The sequence below is a fragment of the Haliaeetus albicilla genome, chromosome W (genome assembly GCF_947461875.1).
Source record: "Haliaeetus albicilla chromosome W, bHalAlb1.1, whole genome shotgun sequence".
Taxonomy (NCBI): Eukaryota; Metazoa; Chordata; class Aves; order Accipitriformes; family Accipitridae; genus Haliaeetus; species Haliaeetus albicilla.
This window is the reverse complement of record NC_091515.1, coordinates 37,370,608-37,393,101: the sequence shown is the minus strand read 5'-3', so window position 1 is coordinate 37,393,101 and position 22,494 is coordinate 37,370,608.

Genomic DNA, 22,494 nt, shown 5'->3' with positions numbered 1-22,494 from the left:
AGGCTTTCTGTTTCTTGGATAGCTAAGTTTTTTAAAGCTCCTTCAGTCACTGAGAAAAGGTTACAATAGTGTTCAATCTGGGCATACCACTTTCATACCGAGGCTCTCTGGGCCACTCCGTCAGGAGGGGGGGTCCCGTTAGTGACTGCTTTTATAACTTTGAACGGGCCTCTTAGCACGATTGGTTGCTGACGTGTAATTTTCTCCACTTCTATGAGAGCCATGCTAACCACAAACAAACCTTTCTCCCATGCAGTATATCTCTTCTCAGCATCCTTAAAGCCGCGGGAGTAAAATCCTACAGGGCGGGTTGGACCCTCAGGACCACGTTGCCAAATGTGTACTGACAATCCTGTTGTGGCAAACCCCCATTCTACTTGAAAAGGGTCTGTAGGGTGGATAGGGCCAAGAGCCTGATGAGCTGTTGCTTCAAAAATTAACAATTGCATTGCTTCTTCCTGAGAAGCAGTCCATTCCCATTTGGCCCCTTTTCTCAGTATATCGTAAAGAGGTCTGGCAATGATAGAAAAGTCTGGGATATGTTTTCTCCAAAATACCAATAACCCTAAAGCATGCTGCAAATCCTTTTTTGATTCAGGCATTTTAATCTGATCTAGAGAAGTGAGGGTGTCTGGTGGGACACATGTCATTCCCCCTTTCCACCAAATTCCCAAAAACTTTAGTTTTTGTGAGGGTTTTTGGATCTTTTCTGGGGGAATTTGCAAACCTAAGTTCTCCAAATGAGAGATTATGTTCTGTTGGGTTGCCCCCACCTCCTTTTCTTTATCTCCACCCACGAGAATATCATCAATATACTGATAGACAGCTATGCCATCGGCTTTTGGTATTTTCTCCAGTTCTTGGGCCAAAGCGTGGTGAGCTAGTGTAGGGGAGTGTTTGTATCCCTGAGGCAGCTGGGTAAAGGTAAATTGGTGTTAATGGAGGAATTATTACGGAGGCACGGCTGCAGCCCTTCTCCCCCAGGTCTGGAATGGGAGAAGGAGAAGTGGCCCAACCCGGCACTGGTCGTGGGGAGAGTAGAACTGTGCCATGGAAGTAGTCGAGATGGCAAAGGCAGTGTGTGTGCCCTCCTGGGCGCCTGCTTGATTCAAGCACAGAACCGAAAGAGTAATTCTGCTAAAAGGCAAGGGGAAATAGATTATCTGAAGGTGGAATTGGAGGAAAGGGCCGTGCGGCCCCTTATTGAAACAGAAGGGCACGCGGGTCCGCACGGTGGGAGCCCCCGGAGCGCTGTTTGCACGGCCCCCTTGGTCAGGACCCGAACTCGACGAGTTGCAAGCTAAATTTTCGCGCAAGCCGGGCGAAACCGAAACTGAGTATTTGTAGAGAGTTTCTCTAACGGGGGAGGATCGGATACCATTGAGTGATGATGAAGCGAGAAATTACTGGGGACCGGGAGTGTTTCTGAGTCCTGGACCGGCGGGGGATCAGTCGATAACATCCTGAGTAGCCTACTGGGCTGGGGGTGTGGACCCCAAGGAGAGAGGAGAATCTGTTACTATCCGGGTAAAGGGACTGTCGGAGTTAACGGAGGGCAGCAGGAAGGTCCGGCCAGCCGGTTGTAAACACCGCCCCGAGCGGTCTCGAACTCGGGGGCGGTGGGGTTGGAACTACGATCCCGGAAGGAACGATCTCTGGTGGAAGGCACTGGCACTGGGGGCACCCCGAGCCGTGCTGCACGGGCAGGCCGCTGACGACATCGGGAAGCTGGTGGAATTGCTGGAGGGGAAAGCTAGAGACCAAAGGGAAGCGCCAGCAACCCCGCCCCCTCGGGAAGAGAAACGGGACCTTTTCACGGCACTACGAGAGGAACAGGAAGGGCTAAAAAACTAGAAGCTGCGGTTTGGGATTTAGGCGCCCAGTCTGCATGGTGAATACCTGCCAATGGTCTGCTGATAAGGAGCCTTATATACGCATTCCTGTGGGTCCAAGACGGATAAGTTTAGAATTCTTAATCGATACAGGAGCCCAGATTAATGTTTTAAACAAACGACAAGCTAGTGAGCTGGGAATGAAACCATCGAGAAAGGCTATAAACATTAGAGGAGTGACAGGAGTGGCAGAAAAATGTCCCATAGCTCGAACCCAATTCTGGCTACCTGGGGAAAAGAGAATGATGGCTGTGGAAGTGGCTCTGAGCCCCTATGAGGGAAATATACTGGGATTTGATATGTTGGCAGGCAAACAATGGTATCTACCCAATGGCAGGGTGTGGAGCTTTGGGGGCAGAGGGGCAGAGGCCACCCATGTGAAAACCTAGCAGGTTGCTCCTGCACTACTGCAATCTAAAGTAACCCGTGTCTCTCAATACCTGCTGCCAACTGCTGCCAAACGGGGCATTTTGGAAGTAATTAACGATCTTCAGAAGAGACAGATCACAAGTCACACACATTCCCCTTATAATTCTCCTGTTTGGCCAGTATGTAAACCAGATGGGAGGTGGCAACTAACAATTGATTATAGGAGATTGAACAGTAATACCCCACCATTAACTGCTGCTGTTCCAAGTATAACCTCAATAGTAACAGCAATACAGGCTGCGGCCAACCCATGGATGGCTGCTTTAGATGTCAAAGATATGTTTTTATGGTTCCCCTAAGGGAAGAGGACAAACCCCAGTTCACCTTCACTTGGGAGGGGACACAATACGCTTTTAATCGACTACCCCAGGGATATAGGCATTCCCCCACTGTTGCTCACAATGCTTTAGCCAAGCTCCTTGATGCTGTGGAAGTGCCATCAGGTGTTCACATACATCAATATATAGATGATATCCTAGTCAGTGGGGATAACAAGGAACAGGTAGGGCAAGTGGCTGAGACCATCTGGAATCTGTTAGTCAAGAATGGGCTAGAAGTTCCATCTTCTAAATGTCAAGGTCCTGGACAAGAAATTAAATTCCTGGGGGCATGGTGGATAGCTGGAGCAGTTGCAGTACCTGACGACACTCTATCAGCTATTGAAAAGGGACAGACTCCGGGCAATAAAATGGAATTACAACAGCTGTTAGGTACCTCGGGCTACTGGAGAAAACATATACCAGGGTTCTCAGTGATTGCCCGCCCTCTCTATGACTTGCTCCAAAAGAATAGGAAATGGGATTGGACTTTGCAACATACAGAAGCCCTTAACACTTTGAATGATGATCTTAAGGCTTATCAGAGACTAGGCCTGTTTCACCCACGAGATCCATTAAGGGTGGAATGGGGATTTGCTGCACATGCCTCGTACTGTGGCATGTTTCAAAAGGGACTGCAAGGACCAGCTAGGCCTTTATTATTCTCTTCCACTTCATTTAAGAAGAATGAGCAATTGTCGTGGTTTCAGCCCAGCTGGTAACAAAGGACCACACAGCCGCTCGCTCACTCCTCCTGCCCCCCTCTGATGGGATAGGGAGGAGAAGGAGGAGAGAAAAGGAAAAAAAAAAAAAACGGAACCTCGAGGGTTGAGATAAGGGCAGTTTACTGGGACAACACACAAAAAAAAGAAGTTACAACAACAACAACGGTACTAATGAAAGAATATACAAAAAAAGTGATGCACAGTGCAACTGCTCACCACCCGGAACCCGACGCTCCACCACTTCCCCCACCGAAAGTCAAGAGCACTCCCCCCAGCCCGCTCCCCATTTATATACTGAGCATGATGTCACATGGTATGGAATAGCTCCTTGGCTAGTTCAGGTCAGCTGCCCCGGCTATGCCCCCCACCTCCCGGGTTCCTGTAAAAATTAACTCTATCCCAGCTGAACCCAGGACATTATCCATTGTAGGGTTCAATTATATGGAACTTAGTGGCTGGGCCTGAAAGTAGCTCATGGTCGCAAGAGCATTCCAGACACCTTTAGAAGGCCTTGAACAGAATAAACAAGAAGACAGAAAAAGAAAGATCCCAATTAGAAAAACACAGGTGCGCATTCCACGATAAAGGGAACTTGGCACAAACAACCTCAATTCGGCAGTATATCTTGACCAATTAGACTGAGACAAGTTTCACATGCTCTAGTTAATATAGCCAATTATGTCCTATGTTTATGTGCGTGTACAGAGTTAGTATAACTAACTGTATCTTATGTTTATACATGTGTATAGTGTCGATATAACCAATCACATTTTATGCTTGTGCGCGTGGACACCAAATGCTTGCATGCAGCAGCCAATCAAAGCTTCTAAGGAACTCAGAGAATTGTATAAGAAGTATGAGCTAGGCTCAATAAACTGAGCGACTTTGATCATCATATTGGTGTCCTGTCATCCATCCCCGCATGGAATAACCCTACATCTGGCGACCTCCGACGTGATCCGGTAAGGAACAAGAGGGGAACGCTAACGACTGAAAAGGCGGGGGAGATTGCCGCGGATGCCGGTGGGCTTAGAAGAAAAGCGCCGGGCTGCTCAAGAGAGGCAGGAATCGTAAGCTTACGTGATAAAAGGCGGCATGGGTATCGCAGCATCTGCGAAGGAAAAGGCAGCCATAAAGACATTTATGAGGCTGGTTGAAAAAACAGAGACGGATATTAAAAAGGACTCGCCCGTAAAGGAGGTGAGCGGTCAGGGGAGGAGATGGGGTCTGCGCTTTCCAAAGAAGTGGTAGTTAAGCTCCCCCAACATATACTGTCAGAGAGAGGCAAAAAATATGATAAAGCTTGTTTAAAGCGGCTTCTACAATGGAGCAAGGACAGAAACCTTTTGATTAGTGTGGGTACAGCTTTTGAGCTTAGTACCTGGAAAGCTATCGGAACCTCCCTATGGGATGAAATTAGTGACGGGTCTAAAGAAGTTAAAGGTCTTGCAACTTTATGGAAATTGATTAAGACAACTCTGCAAGAAATGAAAGCAGATCGTAAAGCGTCTGCGTCTGCTTTTGCTGCTTTCTCCCCAACCGCAAGCGAAAGGGAAAAGCGGGGAGAAAAACATAATGCAGCGAGAGAGAGACTTTTGGGAGCTTGTCCGCCTGCTCCTGTGCCCTTGACTTCTGCTCCACTCCCTGGGACTGCCGATATTAATCAGCCATCTGACAGTTCCCAAGCCTCCCTAACCGTACGCATAAAGGAAACCCTACAGAATCAGGGAGCGAGTAAAAATCCGCCTACGAGAAAACAGCCCCCTGATACCACCGTTCAACATGAACAAATTATACCTAGCATATACCCTGATTCAAATAATGCAAACGAGGATTTGGCTACTATAATACAAGAAGACGAGAAAGCAAAAATACATGCTGAAGCTCATGCTGCAGCACTCGCTGTACCGTTACGACCGATGGTGCAACAGGGAAAAGGAGACCACGGTCCACACAAAGGCCCTTTAACGTGTTATCAGTGTGGTCAACCGGGGCATTTGAAACATACATGACGTACAAAAACTTGTCGGAGACCTACAGTGGATTCGACCTTATTGTGGTATTACAAATACAGACTTACAGCTGCTGCTGGATTTATTGCGGGGCAGCGAGAGCTTAACTTCTACAAGACAACTAAGTGCACCGGGACGGCAAGCCTTGGCAGCAATTGGACAAAAAATCACATCATCCATGTCTGGCAGATACGTTCCTGATTTACCCATAAATTTGAAACCTTATGCTGAGATTGATATGGAACACACAGACTGTAGTAAGCAGCATGACAGTGACACCGGTGATTGATCCACATCGTTTAACGCCGTGGGACAGTAAGAATGTTTGGGTGTCACTAGCTAAAGCTATTAATCAAACCTCTTTTTCTGTGTCATTGGCATTACCTGAACAGTCTTTTATTCTTGTGTATTTTATTAGATATAATGTTGCTTTTACTCTGTTTAATTGATTGTGTTCATAGATCTTTGCAAAGGGCAATACAGCAGGTGTTAATTGATGAAACACAAAAAGGGGAGTAGGGAATCTCTCTCCACAAGAAAAGTTAGCTACAGCCAAAATTAGGGGTAAGGTCATGGTTTTAGTTAAGAATCTAGAAACAGGGCAATGGGAAGGTCCATTTCCATTAATAACCTGGGGGCGAGATTATGATTGTGTTTCCACAGATACAGGCCCACGACGGACTCCTGTTCGATTTGTACGATCATCATCATCTGGAACATCCTAGATGGTGCGGCAATATGAATACCACCTCAGCCAAAAACTAATGTGTAGGTCACCTTGGCCAACATAACAGGTCAAGATTCTCTGTGCATTGCAACCGCATCACAAAGCCCATGAACCAATAGACAGTATGGCTATGACTTGTGCAGCGCGTTTGGCCAGCGAGCGCATGCGTCATAGATTGCAACCGAGGCGGATTTTGGCACCCGCTGGCCACGTGTGCTGAAATCCGTTCCTCTGCAAATGTATAAATACCGGGATTTTCCGAAGAGCATCGGGCTGGTGTACAGTGAGGCCATCGTTGCCTCTGTGGGGACGCCCATGTAAAGCTGACACCTACTGATTGCTGGGCTGAGTTCGCGGAGCAAGATGGCACAAGAATGTACAGATGGTCCATACTTGTATGTTGCAATGTGTTTAAAAATTAATTGATAGATCAAGTAAGGCTGTGTTAATTGACAAAAAACAAAAAAGGGGGAGATGTAGGAGTCAATTATATGGAACTTAGTGGCTGGGCCTGAAAGTAGCTCACGGTCACAAGAGCATTCCAGACGCCTTTAGAAGGCCTTGAACAGAATAAACAAGAAGACAGAAAAAGAAAGATCCCAATTAGAAAAACACAGGTGCACATTCCATAATAAAGGGAACTTGGCACAAACAACCTCAAATCGGCAGTTTATCTTGACCAATTAGACTGAGACAAGTTTCGCATGTTCTAGTTAATATAGCCAATTATGTCCTATGTTTATGCGCGTGTACAGAGTTAGTATAATCAACTATATCTTCTGTTTATACGCATGTACAGTGTCGATATATATTGCGGAGGATCCACAGGGGACATCACACACAGACCAATGTGATCAAGTGAAGTCCATTTTCTACATTTGACACAGTTATATACCTTATGTGCTTGTGCACGCGCCTTATACAATACTCTAATTGGTACAATACCCCGGTTCACACGACACTATCTTATCCTCTATTGGCTGTGCAAGCTTCTTCACGAGGTGTCCAGCAGTTACTTATCTCATTCTTCAGCATCCAGGTGTTGTTTGTCAGGCTCTTCTTATCTTCCTTTTTCCCAGCGTACAAGGACACAGCGTCCTTGTCTGCTCCAGCACTTTGTAAACTTATGCTTCGTTCCCACCTAACGGCTGGATTGCTCACATGCCTTCGCCCAGCCAAGAAATCCTCAACAAATCCCCCTTTTTGTTTTTGAGCAATCCAGGCTTGCTTAATAACTTGGGATGCCATTTTTCCTTAACAAGCTGAACAAGGTAAAATTATTACAATAGCTAATATCACAATAACTACAACAATGCCCATAATTCTTTGAGCCAACCCGTTACCCCTAATGACCCAGACCATGAGGACTATGAGGAAGATGAACCATCCATACATTCTTGTGCCATCTTGCTCCGCAAACTCAACCCAGCAATCGGTAGGTGCCAGCTTTCCGTGGGCGTCCCCACAGAGGCAACGATGGCCTCACTGTACACCAGCCCGATGCTCTTCGGAAAATCCCGGTATTTATACATTTGCAGAGGAACGGGTTTTGGCACACGTGGCCAGCGGGTGGAAAAGTCCGCCTCGGTTGCAATCTATGACGCATGCGCTCGCTGGCCAGGCGCGCTGCATGAGTCATAGCCATCTCGTCTATTGGTTCGTGGGCTTTACGATGCGGTTGCGGTGCACAGAGAATCTTGACCTGTTATGTTAGCCAAGGTGACTGATACATTAGTTTTCGGCTGAGGTGGTATTCATATTGCCACATCATCTATGATGCTCCAGATGATGATGATCGTACAAATCGAACAGGAGTCCGTCGTGGGCCTGTATCTGTGGAAACACAATCATAACCTCGTTCCCAGGTTATTAATGGAAATAGACCTTACCCCTAATTTTGGCTTTAACTAACTTTTGCGTTTACCCCACACTGTCTTCCCGTAATCACACTATGTTTAATCAAATTATGCTTAACACACTTTTTTACCTAAAGCAAATTCTATATACAATAAGGCACGCTGTTCTAAGTCCTCTACAAGAGATAAATCCTTATAATGCCCTAACCAAAAACCCTCTCTGAAAGACTCAATGTCCGCTAGTCCTCTAAAGTGTAATACTCTATTAGTCAGAATCTGTCGGATCAGTGGCTCCAGCACCCGCCGGTGTCGTCTCAGTTGCCGTTGGGACGATTCCGGGTCCAGCATCAGTGCAAAGCCATGGCTTGACCCACTTAGCCGGGATCCAGCGAAGGCCTCAATCTGTAAGCAGACACATATACCCTCTCCCAGTAAGTTTTACTTCTGCTGGTCCGCACCATTGCCCGGACTCTGGGTCCTTATACATTACCATGATTCCTGTACTTTGTTGCGTCCTTTCCGCCTGTAAAAGAGCATGATGCACTACCATTGGTGGGTCTTTGTGATCACCTGTCAATCTAAGATAATTTAGCACAAATAAGGCTTTGGCCAATCGTTCCTCTGGGAGTAAGCCCTGAGTTCCCCCTTTTGTTTTTGCAGCATGCTCTTTAAGGTTTGTTGGCCCATTCGACAATAGCCTGTCCTGTGGGAAGATGTGGAATACCCGTACCATGGTGAATTCCCCACAAATTACAAAATCGAGCAAATCGTGTAGAACCATAGGCCGGGCCGTTGTCTGTCTTAATTTCTTTAGGCACTCCCAGCACTGCAAAGGAAGCGTGAAGATGTCATTCAACATGTAAGGCCTTTTCTCCAGTTTGTGCCGTGGCCCACATGGCAGCAGAATAGGTATCAATAGACACATGCACATAACGCTTTGCACCAAACCACCTGACATGGGTGACATCCATTTGCCACAACTGCAATTGCAAAAGACCTCGTGGGTTAACCCCACAGCCCAAGCCCAGCCCTTCCTTTTGACAATCGGGGCATGCTTTAACGATACCTTGGGCATCAGTGAGTGGTAAGTCAAATTGCTTTGCTAACATCCTAGTGGGTTGGTGCAAGAACTCATGTGATTGCCGTGCTTGTTGAAAACGATTCCCTGGAGGAGGCTCCCATGCCGCTGCAACCAATTGGTCAGCTCTTTCATTTCCCTCTGACAAACTTGGTAGCTTTTGATGACTTCTTATATGTGTTATAAAATACTCTACACTCTGAGAGTTCAAGCAGCGTAGTAATGACAAAAACAACATGCCCAATCTTTTGTTTGTGAGCTCCTTTACCATTGCTCTTTCCATCCTTTGTACCACCCCAACTACGTAGAGAGAATCGGAGACGATATTCAGCGGCTCCTTAGCCCAATGCTGCAGTGCCCAAATCACCGCTTTTAATTCTAACATCTGTAAAGAATCCCCAGGTTCTCCCTTTTCAACATGCTCACACCACTGATCGTTAGCATCTTTCCACGTACAGGCGGCCGTACCTGTCTTTTTCCCAGTATCAGTAAACACTGTTACCCCGTGTACAGGTGTTTCCGACCTCCATGGTTTTTGCTCAAAGGTTTGCTGTTTCAGTAGTGACCACAACTTATGCTTTGGATATTGATTACTTTTCGTACCTCCAAACCCCGCTAATGACACTTGTAGCAGTACAGAATGCTGAATTCCCCATTCCAAATACCATTTTACCAGAGGTATTAGCAACATTTCTGGTTCTGTCCCTGCAATCTCTACAATCCTCATTCTCCCCCTAATGATCAGTTGTGCAAATAATTCCAGTCGGGTTACAATAGATTTGTCCGGCCGCATGGCCAAGAAGACCCATTCCAGACTTCTCAAGGGATCTGAGTGCTTTGTGTCCCACTGACAAATTACTGCATAAGGGTGTTGTCTCTGAGAGTCCCCTGTATTAATGATCATCAACATGATCGGTAAATCCTCATTGCATCTGGATGCAAAGCTAGATGCAATTTTCTTTGATATATATTCTAAGGCTTTTTGCTGTTCTCCTGTCATTTCCCGTTTCCCATCTGCACATGCGCTCGAACCCAGGAGTTCTACCAAAGGGGCCATATCGTCATTAGTGATACCGCAAAGATTCCGCACCCACTGGATATCTCCCACAAGCTTCTGGACATCATGCACCGTTGAAATTTTTGATGTTATTTGAACCTTCTGAGGTTTAACATTGCTAGCATCTATGTGCCACCCCAAATACTTCCAAGGTGCTGACATTTGCACCTTTTCAGGAGCGATTATTAATCTGCGATGACTTAAGGTGTCCTGCAATTGAGTTAAAATTTTTTCCTGTGGCAAGTTCCTTCCCGCTATCAAAATGTCATCCATATAATGATAAATGATTAACTGAGGAAACTGCTTTCTTACAGGCTCTAATGTCCAGGCCACATACACCTGACACATTGTGGGGGAATTGTGCATTCATTGCGGTAACACGACCCAATGGTATCTCTTATAGGGCTCTGCCTTGTTAATCGACGGTACCGAAAAGGCGAACCGTTCAGCGTCATCTGGGTGCAAGGGAATGGTGAAAAAACAATCCTTTAGAGCTATAGTTAACAAATCCCATTCTTCAGGAAGCATAACTGGAGATGGCAAACCTGGCTACAGGGATCCCATACTGTGCATCACTGCATTCACAGCTCTGAGATCATGTAACAGTCTCCATTTCCCAGTTTTCTTGGGAATGGTAAATATTGGTGTATTCCATGGACTAGTAGAAGGAACAACATGTCCCGCTCTCAATTGGTCCTCAACTAACTCTTGTATTTTTAGCAGCTTTTCAGAATTTAGCGGCTACTGATCAATCCAAACAGGCTCATCTGTTTTCCAGCTAATTTTCAGGATTGGCTGCCCCTCAGTGACTGCTCCTAAAAAGGATGGGTCACTAACATTGCCTTCATTTGGCTCAATAAATCACGGCCTATGAGGCCAAACAATTCAATTGGGGTAGTCATGACATATGGACGTGTCATAATGTGCTCACCGTCAGGGAACACAAATGGGTAATGGGTAGCTGACTTACTAAGGTGGCTTGTGTGCCCCCTATCCCTGCAATGCCAAAATTTGGATTGATCAATGGCCATAATGGAGGCCAAATATATCGTGAAATAATCGTAACATCAGCTCCTGTATCGAATGTCATTGGTTTCTTGACGATAACTCCGTCAGGCCCTTCCAATTGCACTACCTGTTCTGGTTTACCTCTTGTTATGTCCATGGCAAGGTATACCTGTGATTTCCCTGTGGAGCCAAATCCACCATCTCCACGTTGTACTGCACCTGGGTTCAGAACACACGACCTGAATGGAACTAATTGTGCTATTCTGGTACCTTTAGGAATAGAAACAGGAGGGATTAAAACATGAATCATAATTTTCACAGTCCCACAAAAATCTGCATCAATAAGCCCTGGGACTACCAGAATTCCTTTTAGAGCTGTTGAAGATCGCCCCATTAAAAATGCACTAAGCCCAAACCCCATTGGTCCCTTTATGTTGCTATCCACCAAGTGTACCCCTGCATCCATCAACGTAATGTCTACTGCGGTTTCCACATCCACTCCAGAGCTCCCTGCAGTGGCGTATCTGGTGGTTGCAAGGCTGCCTGAGGGCTGGCAGCCCAAGCCCCTTGCATTTGTGTCATCGCGCGAGGGGCCTTCGCGCTCGGAGTGAAGTTTCCCTTCCTCTTGAATTCTGGGGCAGTATTGTCATCTTTTTTACAATTGTCACAGCACTTATTGTTAGCAGAAGCTGTACATTGGCTCCTAATGTGTCCACGTTTGCCACAGTGAAAACACTTGACCAAGGGTGTCTTACTGGCCTTGTGCTTCTCTGTAGCTCCTTGTAGAGCTGCGACAACATAGGCTACTTTCTTTGAGTCCACTGATCGATCCATGTATTCTATCATATCAACGACGGCTGCATTTTTCGGCAAATTACACAATGCTTTGCATGTCTTTTCAGTAGCATTTTCAAAAGCGAGCATTTTGAACATGTTTTCTTTCATGCCCTCGTTCATGTCAGGGTGGTCATAGATTGCCCTATGCAGTCTATTAATAAACTGTGTGAAAGGTTCGTTATGCTCCTGTTTCACCTGAGTAAAAGTATGGCTTCGCATATTGTCTGGTATGGAAAGAAAAGCTTGATATGCCAAGATCTGCGATAGGTGATGAACCTCAGTGATACATTGTAACTGAGCGTTCCCTGATGCAAAGGGTCCAGTACCCATCAGCATCTGCATGGTTACTCCCCATAAGGGATCTGTTTGTTGTCGTGGTGTTGCTTGTTCCCGATCACAGAGCGTCTCCCACTGTCAGAAAAACACTAGCATTTCGGAGGGCTCCAAAACCAACTGTGCTATCTGTTTAATATCTTGAGGTATCAGCGTATCAGCAGAAAAAATGAATTGCAGTATTTAGTGAGCTAACGCAGATTTGATTCCATACTGACTCACAGCATTCTTTAATTTCTCAATGACCTTCCAGTCAAACGCCTCCCATTTTTTCTGTCCATTTGGTGCAATAACTGGGAATGCTTGGAGCATAGTCCCTTCTATAATGGCATCTTTTATTACTCCCCTCCAATGTCTCTGCCTTTCTTCTGCAGCGGCTACTGCAGGCGACTCCGCGTCTATCGCGGGCGCAGTTGGTTTCACCGTCTCTGGTTCCGAGAGGCGGGATGGATGAAAGGGCGGTGGCGGGGGCGCGGATGGTTCTGCCCGGGGGCCGGCCGCGGCTGGCGACGGCCACTCCATGGCCGGCTGACACGCGCCGCTACAAGTGGGCGGAGGGGGGGGCGGAAAGGGAGGGGAGGAGGGAGGGGGCGGGAGGGGAGGTGCCGGAGGAGGTGCCGGAGGGGGCGGTGAGAAGGGGGCGGGAGGGGAGGGGCCGGAGGAGGTGGGAGGGGAGGGGAGGGGAGAAGGAGGTGCCGGAGGGGGCGGGGAGAAGGGGGCGGGAGGGGGCGGGGGGAGGGGAGGGGCCGGAGGTGGTGCCGGAGGGGCGGCGAGAAGCGGGGGAGAGGGAGCGGGACTGGTATACGGCCAGAATCTTCGTTCTCTTGCCTTCTCGGTTCCTCGTTTCGGGAGGATGAACGTTTATCCCTCACTTCTGGTTCTTCCGACCGTACTGTCAGTTTTTGTAACTGGTTCACCACCTCCCTCAGGAGCTCTTCCATCGCACCACCCGATGGAGATGGTTCCCTCTCCCCCGCAATCTGTTTATCCGCATTAGTCACCCCCGAGTCTGTCGGCTTCGGGTCTGTCGGGCGACAATCGGCCCCCCCTAATTCCCCTGTTTCTTTTGGAGTAACAGACGGGGGAATTTTTTCGGCACCAACGGCCTGGCTGGGTATAGGCAAAGGCTGTATCTGTGCAGGCGTCTTAGCGTTAACGGGAATGGATGTTAGGCGGGGTAGAGATAGTTGTGTAGAGAATGTCCCCCCAACTCCAGCGGGGTAGGCTGACGCGGCAGCCGTGGAGGCAGCAGAGGGGGTCACCGCCGCGCAGAGAGCGGCGGCTGCCTGCCGGTCCGCCCTCATTGTCTCCAGCATGTCTCGAATTACCTTCCAGTGCTCTGTGTATTTGTTTGCCTCCTTTGCCTTATCCCCCCCGCAACTAATAGCGTCCCACAGCGCCTTGCCTATATTATCCCAGGTCGCTTCTTCAAATGCGACATTTACACTCGGGATAAGTTCTTTCTTCCAGGCCCATAAAAGTAACCCCTTTAACACAGAATTATCGAATTTCAGTCCTCTCTCAGAGAGAAAATAACAAAGGAGCTTTAGGACTGCTTCCTGCCTTTTGTCCAACCCCATCTCCTTCTCTGACCGCTCACCTGATCAGGGCGAGATTCAAGCTTTCGCGCGTCTCCTCATTTTCCCAGCTCAGAGCGAGATTCAAGCTTACGCGCGTCCCAGCTTAGCTGAAGCTCATGCCATCCTGCCGGGGCAGCAGGAACACTCTCGGCCGGCTCCTCCGCTCCCTCGTCGGTTCAGCTGCACCAGAAATTCTCGTAGAGACGATAAAGTGCTGATCTGAGGGTCCCTGTTCAGGCGCCAAATGTTGCGGAGGATCCACAGGGGACATCACACACAGACCAATGTGATCAAGTGAAGCCCATTTACTACAACTTTTAGCACAGTTATATACCTTATGCGCTTGTGCACGCGCCTTATACAATACTCTAATTGGTACAATACCCCGTTTCACGCGGCGCTATCTTATCCTCTATTGGCTGTGCAAGCTTCTTCACGAGGTGTCCAGCAGTTACTTATCTCATTCTTCGGCATCCAGGAGTTGTTTGTCAGGCTCTTCTTATCTTCCTTTTTCCCAGCGTACAAGGACACAGCGTCCTTGTCTGCTCCAGCATTTTGTAAACTTATGCTTCGTTCCCACCTAACGGCTGGATTGCTCACATGCCCTCGCCCAGCCAAGAAATCCTCAACAGATATAACCAATCACATTTTATGCTTGTATGCGTGGACACTAAATGCTTGCATGTAGCAGCCAATCAAAGCTTCTTAGGAACTTAGAGAATTGTATAAGAATGATGAGCTAGGCTCAATAAACTGGCGACTTTGATCATCATATTGGTGTCCTGTCATCCATCCCTGCATGGAATTTTGCAACACTTAGACGTGTTCTATGGGTAAGAACTTAATAGCAGGGAAATTCATGAGCAAGAGGAAAATGATTCTTGTATTAACCAGAATTGATCACCAGCAGCAACACACTAGATCCTTATGTGCTAAATCAGTGATGATGACTGAGGTAGTTTTGCTATACTGCTGTAAGGCTGGCAGAAATACAGTACCTACACAGCTGGAATAACATTAATGAAGATGCCATCTTTGAAATAGTGCTGCAGTGCAAGACATGGCAGTATATTTTGTGGAAAGGCTATTTATTATCTGTCCCTCTCCATGTTGATGGAACATATAAACCATCTTATTAACCCCCACGATAAAGCTTCAACTGTCAACTCTCCAGCAGTGGGCCTGGTCTATGACCCTGTCATAATGAAATCAAAGTTTGAAATGGATTAAGTCTTACACTTTTTCTACAACATGGGATCTAGCACATATTTTGGGGGCTTCTCTGGGTGTTGCTGCTAAGAAATTTCCCTTTGTGGCAGACATCACTGGACTTTTTAACTTGCTCTACGTCTACACAGATCTTGTGGAACACCAGCTTGTTGGGGACTTTTCAGTCCAGTTACTGAGCAGTGTTCTGACTGCCAGTAATAACAACGAGATCATTATGGTGACGTGATAAATCACACTGTGCCTGTAAACTGCCAATACATTGACATGATCAGCACTGAAATGAAGGCCGACCAGAACAAGCATGTCTCATTATCCTTCGGGAAGGTGATTGTGAAGCTGCATCTTCTGTCATGGAAGTCTCTGTTATTTTAAGAAACCACACCAAAATGGTAGTAGTGTTACTGTTACCGAAATCTGGAAAAAAACTCCTTAACACCAGTGTGACGTTAAGAAGCAGCCACTTTGTTTATTGCAGCGCTGGATGCACGGGGGGATAATTCCACCTAGTGTGCATGCCACAGCTTCAGCACAAACAGGCTATACGGAGTAACTAATTACATATTAATCAGATTAGTATACATATGCATAAAAGTTATTGTAACTGATTATCATAGTACTGCCTGTTATAGACGTTCGTGACAAATTGGGGGAGCCAATTTGTATTGAATAAAAAGATCGAATTTATTAGCAAGCGATAAGAGAGCAAAACAGCGCTGGGCAGCCGGGGAGTCCGCGCTCCGCCAACGGCTCGCAACTTTATGTTATAGTTACATTCCTTATATACAGTTCATGCACCCCTTTCTTGTAAGTCTCCGCCTTGTCCTGCTTCCTCTTTCTTCACTCGTGCAGGTTTGTTACTAGGCAGATTCGGTCGATCTTCTCAAGGATGAGTGTCTTTTGATGTAGAATGTCTTTTGATGTGGAGAAGTACAGTCTTGGCAGAATTAATCCCCTTATCTGGTAAATTGTAGCTGTTGTCTTTTCCCTCCTTATCTAGTAAGTTATAGCTGTTGTTCTTTTCCCTCCTTAGCTAGTAAGTTATAGCCGTTGCCCTTTTCCCGTGACCTTTACGCACCATTTAAGCAAGCCTTGTTATTTACACATGGCATCTGCTAAATCTCAATATGTCTCTTCCCCCTTCCCGATTTCATGAACAAAGTTAACCCGTTTATTACACTGCCTACATCCGATCATGCGCAATGAAGGATCCATTTGAGTCAAAAGGCTGCTTTTACGACCACCGACCCATTTGAAGTTCTGTTGGCTGTCCTTGAAGTCTTTGTTCTTGTCTTTGTTCTTTGATCTTGAAGCTTAACGCAATTTCAATCACATGTGGTTGGTTTCAACATTGTTCTCATCTAGCGTACAGGAACATTTAGTCATAAGAGCAAAGAACTGCAAAACTTATGAGTAAATACTAGTTAATCACTTGACTACACTCTTGTAATTACCTCTATTAGCTAGTCCCCTGGCTACACTTTTGTCTATTGTTTCAATCATAATGTTAGTTCTCAAACACAAAATCCGATAGAAAATATATGAGGCTTCTATGGTTATACCTATCATGATTCATTGTACCTAACACAATTCCCTATGGTTACAATTTTAACTTGTAAGTATTGTGGCAGTACATCCCGCCCCCCCATCCTGCCAGCAGGAAACAAAACTTCTCCAGGAAGGGAGAAGGGGAAGGAAACCCAGGAGGCTGCAGGTTGAAATTTGAACTGGCCAATTGAGATGCGCCAGGTACACCGAGGTGACCCTCCTAGCCAATAGAATTAAATGACCACAGGTCAGATTCGACAGGGGTATAAATGGGGTCCTGCCGGAGGACATGTTGGCAGTCCTCCTCGGAGCAGTGGGTCTGCGGTCAGGGACTTCCCCTCGGGTCGGGGCACCGCCCGAGGTAACTCCTCGAGGGTGAGAGCCCTCAGCTTTTAGGTGAGTGATACGCACGTTTTGAGCCATCACTTTAAATCTTGGGGATTCTTAAGTTGGCCGTGTAGTATTAATTCTCTTTACATCATTGAGCCTGTGGTTTTATAAAATGTTACCAGACTTCTAACTAACTTTTGCTGAAGAATAAATCTGAGTTTTAACACCTGTTGGATTTGGTTAGTCGTGCATCTGTAACAAGTACAAAACTGATTTTTTTTCTTTTATTGTAACAGTAGTGAAGAATCATGGGGAGCCATCCTTGTACATTAATTATTACAGACCCCAGGCTGGCAATGGGCCTTCTAGTTTTCAAGGAATTCCTGTGATGTATGGGGTGAGCGTTGGAGGTATATTCCATAATCTCTTTAGAAAGGCTGTTCTGCTTTTGAAAAGGGGCTTGAAAATTGTAAAATCACATGTTAAAAGTGCTGCTCAAGGCATTGCAAGAAATATGTTTGGATATGTTTCCATGGCTGTCCTAGACAAGCTGGAAACACTGGCAAATCAGGAAGGGGCAGGGCTTGCTTGTATTCAAAGAAAAAGTATTAAAAGAAAGAGCCATGTCACACCCCTGAGGGAAGGCCTGCCCCAGCCCTTTAAAAGAAAAAGGAAGGAACGTGCCACATAACAGTCTGACCAGGACAAGGAGAAGAACAACCCAGGACAAATGGTGCGAAAGAAACAGAAAACCCAGAGAAAGAGGGCCCATTCTGCCACTAGAAAAAGAGATATATTTTAAAAGGGATAGCTTTTGTTCATGGCTGCTCAGAAGAATGTACTGAATCCAAGCTGGATTTCTTTGAAGTGTCTCCAACGCAGACCACCATTGTGAAAAGCCTGTTTATTGAGGTGCCTCCACTTTCTGCTATTGCAGTCTGCACCTCTGGACTTTTTCATAGCTGGGAATGGGGAAGATTACATAGGTTTGAACAACACCCTGCTGTATCTTTGCTGAAAGATTGTAAAAACTGACAGGTCCAACCTTGGTGCCAGGGAGCCTGTGGGCTTCATGAATTATCCACTGGCCTCTATTTTCAACCAGCTGGATGTTATGCTGGGGGACTGACTGATAAACCAGAACAACAACTGCTACCCTTACTGTGCCTTCATTGAGCTGCTTCTCAATTACAGCCAATACAGCCTGTCTACACATTTCTCCATGGGGCTGTTCTACAAAGACACAGCCAGGCAGCAGGAAGCAGTCATGCTGGATGGAATCAGTAATCAGGGGTTTGGACAATGCTCAGCTCTGATGGCCCAGAATAGGAAGAGTAAGCTATTGGCACCCCTCCACAGCAATCTGTTCTTTCAAGGCAAGCTTTTGCTGAATGGTGTGGATGTAAAAATTAACCTGATGCACAGTTTTTCTTGACAGCTTTTGTTTGATGAACTCCCTGGCAGCAGAGGCCTGCAAACTGGTTATTACCTATGCCTCAAAATGAGAAACAAGTGTAGGCAGCACCTGGGGTATGTTTTGGACATGCTGAAGCGTTAATTAAGAAGGCAAACACTAAATACCCAGTAGATTGAGTAGGTATGAAAGTGTTCAGCATACCAGAGGGCAGCCATGTCAGCCATCAGAAAAATTTGTTCCTGGGACAACTGCCCAAGCTTGTTGTTATTGGGTTTGTAGATTATGACGCTTTTAGCAGCAATTATGCTAAGAACCCTTTCAACTTTAGTATAAATTTTGTGGCCTTCTATGTAGAGGATGAACAAACCCTGGCAAAAACCACTGCAGCTGCTCTGCGGAATAATACATGCAGCTCGTTTAGACGATTGGCAGTCATATGAAAGCCCATTCCCTGCCGGTTAACAGGGAAAAGTTCACCCATGTATATACTCTGTTCATCTTTGACTTGTTTCCAGACCAAGAATCTACTGATCACTATTCCCTGATTAAAACAGGAAATCTGAGAACAGAAGTATGCTCTGCAGGGGCCTTCACCACCACTGTTAATATGATTGTGTACAATGAGATTGAAGCAAACTGGAAGACTCATGTGCTCTTCAATGACATCTGAGGATGGATGCCAAACAGCTCCTGGTTTTTTTCAGCTAACCCATTACACCAGAGAAACATTTCTAGGCATTTACCTGAGCAACTGGCTCCCTAGGGCCCATGTTTCTCCAAGACCAGCAAGTGTGATTGTGAATATGCATCCACATAACCAACCTGGAGAGCACTGGTTGTGCTGGTTTTGGCTGGGATAGAGTTAATTTTCTTTATAGTAGCTAGTATGGGGCTATGTTTTGGATTTGTGACCAAAACAGTGTTGCTAATACAGATGTTTTAGTTAGATGTTTTAGATGTTTTAGAGATGTTTTAGTTACTGCTGAGCAGTGCTTACACGGAGTCAAGGCCTTTTCTGCTTCTCACACTACCTGGCCGGAGAGTAGGCTGGGGGTGCACAAAAAGTTGGGAGGAGACACAACTGGGACAGCTGACCCAACTGACCAAAGGGGTATTCCAGACCATATGATGTCATGCTCAGCAATAAATGCCAGGGAAAAGAAGGAGGAAGGAAGGATGCTTGGAGTTATGGCATTTGTCTTCCCAAGTAACCGTTACACGTGATGAAGCCCTGCTTTCCTGGAAATGGCAAAACACCTGCCTGCTGATGGGAAGTAGTGAATGAATGCCTTATTTTGCTTTGCTTGCATGTGCAGCTTTTGCTTTATCTATATATTGGGTTTATGTGGCAGGGGTTTGGTAGCAGGAGAGGGAGCTGCAGGGGTGGCTCCTGTGAGAAGCTGCTAGAAGCTTCCCCAGCTCCAAGTCGGACCCGCCTCTGGCCAAGGCCAACCTAATCAGCGATGGCAGTAGTGCCTCTGGGATAACATATTTAAGAAGGGAAAACCTGCAGCAGAGAGAGGAGTAGGATGTGAGAGAAACACCTATGCAGATCAGTGAAGAAGGAGGGGGAGGAGGTGCGCTGGAGGAGGTGATTACCCTGCAGGCCGTGGAGGACTCCACTGTAGGGTTAGGCGTTCGGAAGATCTCGCGATGTCACGGAAGGTTAGAGGGTTAGTCGCAGCCTTATGATGTGTCTGTAATCCCGCCTACCCTTGTTAGTATAAAAGGCGGAAGTTGGCGCTCACACTGTGTGTGTTATCTGTCTCTTTCCCTGGTCTGGGGGGTGATCAGTGATCTAATCGTGGCACCTTGATATGCGGCGAGCGCTACACAATGGTGACCCCGACGTGATCGGTCGCACTAGGCGACGATGGGACTTGCGCAAGTGATTAAGGTGTTGAAAGTGTTGGCTGATGAGGTGGGTGCTCACGGAACGATTAGGAGGGGCCCCACAGGCGAATGCATCCAATGGGTGCTGCGCCGGGGAGGGATGGGCTCTCCAAAAGAAGTATTAAGTCCCCCAAATTGGGGAGAGATTCGGGAACTGTTGCTCCAGTCGGCGCTTGCGGGTGAGCGCAGAGCTGCGGAACGATTACAAGCTTGGGGGAGAGTGGAGGAGGTAGTTACGGCAGGACGGAAAGCTGGGGAGTGTTGGTCGGCGGCGCGAGCTGTTTTGTTTGCGGATGAAGCGCCGGTTCAAAACCAAGGGGGGGCAGTGCCCCCAGAGACAGTGAGTCAAACTCAGACGGAGTGGGTGGCTGTGGAGCGGGGCTCACAGAGCGGTCCATCTCTGACTGAGAGCGTGGACACGGAGAGTACGGCAGAGATGGAGGTTTTTCCGATAGAGACGGTACCAGCGGGGACGGACGAGCCCCCTCCGCAGTGTCCATGGGGGGAGTTACGGCGGGAGGTTCGGAAGGACTTGGGGGAGTGCCTCTTGGACTGGGATCCAGGCGGGGACGTTAAGGGAGATTTGTACCGTTAGTTGAGAGAGTGGGAGGAACGGCCACCCGCGGAGGGGATAACTGGGAGGCAGCGGGGGTTGGAGACTGTGGCAGAGGAAACACCCCCCCGCGGGGGGAAATCAGGCGCCCTTGCCGGGAGAGCGGACGGAGCCTCCTGAGCCTTTGCCTGAGCCTGTGCCTGCTGAGCCGTCAGCTGCACCCCCTCCGGCGCTTCCTCCGCCCCCTCCCTCCTCCCTTCCTTTCTGCCCCCCCCCTCCGCCGCCTTGCAGCGGTGCGTGTCAGCCGGCCATGGAATGGCCGCCGCCAGGCGCGGGCGCGGCCGGCCCCCGGGCAGAACCATCCGCCCCCCCGCCACTGTCCTTTAATCCATCCCGCCTCTCGGAACCAGAGACGGTGAAACCAACTGCGCCCGCGATAGACGCGGAGCCGCCTGCAGTAGCCTCTGCAGACGAGAGGGAGAGGCATTGGAGAAGAGTAAAAAAAAAAAAAAAAAGGGGAGGCGTTTCACTGGAAAGTCCTTGAGAAATTAAAGACTTTGTCCCAATGGCAACTGGGACGGCACCGGCGGGTGCTGGAGCCACTGATCCGACAGATTCTGACTAATAGAGTATTACACTTTAGAGGACTAGTAGACATTGAGTCCTTCAGAGAGGTTTTAGAACAGCGTGCCTTTTTGTATATAGAACTTGCTTTAGGTAAAAAGTGTGTTAAGCATAATTTGATTAAACATAGTGTGATTACGGGAAGACAGTGTGGGGTAAACGCAAAAGTTAGTTAAAGCCAAAATTAGGGGTAAGGTCTATTTCCATTAATAACCTGGGAATGAGGTTGATTGTGTTTCCACAGATACAGGCCCACGACGGACTCCTGTTGAATTTGCATGACCATCATCATCTGGAGCATCATAGATGGTGTGGCAATATGAATACCACCTCAGTCAAAAACTAATGTATAGGTCACCTTGGCTAACATAACAGGTCAAGATTCTCTGTGCATCACAACCGCATCATAAAGCCCACGAACCAATAGACAAGATGGCTATGACTCGTGCAGCGTGCCTGGCCAGTGAGCGCATGCGTCATAGATTGCAACCGAGGCGGACTTTTGGCACCCGCTGGCCACGTGTGCCAAAACCCGTTCCTCTGCAAATGCATAAATACCGGGATTTTCCGAAGAGCATCGGGCTGGTGTACAGTGAGGCCATCGTTGCCTCTGTGGGGACGCCCACGGAAAGCTGGCACCTACCGATTGCTGGGTTGAGTTCGCGGAGCAAGATGGCACAAGAATGTATGGATGGTTCATCTTCCTCATAGTCCTCATGGTCTGGGTCATTAGGGGTAACAGGTTGGCTCAAAGAATTATGGGCATTATTGTAGTTATTGTGATTTTAGCTATTGTAATAATTTTACCTTGTTCAGCTTGTTAAGGAAACTTGGCATCCCTCATAATAGCACCGGCCAGGCCATTGTAGAATGAGCACACCGAACCTTAAAGACCCTGCTCGATCGGCTTAGGGAGGGGGAGCAGGAGGAGCCCTCCTGGTTACAGGAAAACACACCTGCTCTCCGTACACAGCGTCTTCTGTTAACTGCGTTAACTTCATTAAATCAGACAGTTTGAGGGGACCTGGAGCAGACGGCAGCGCAACGACAT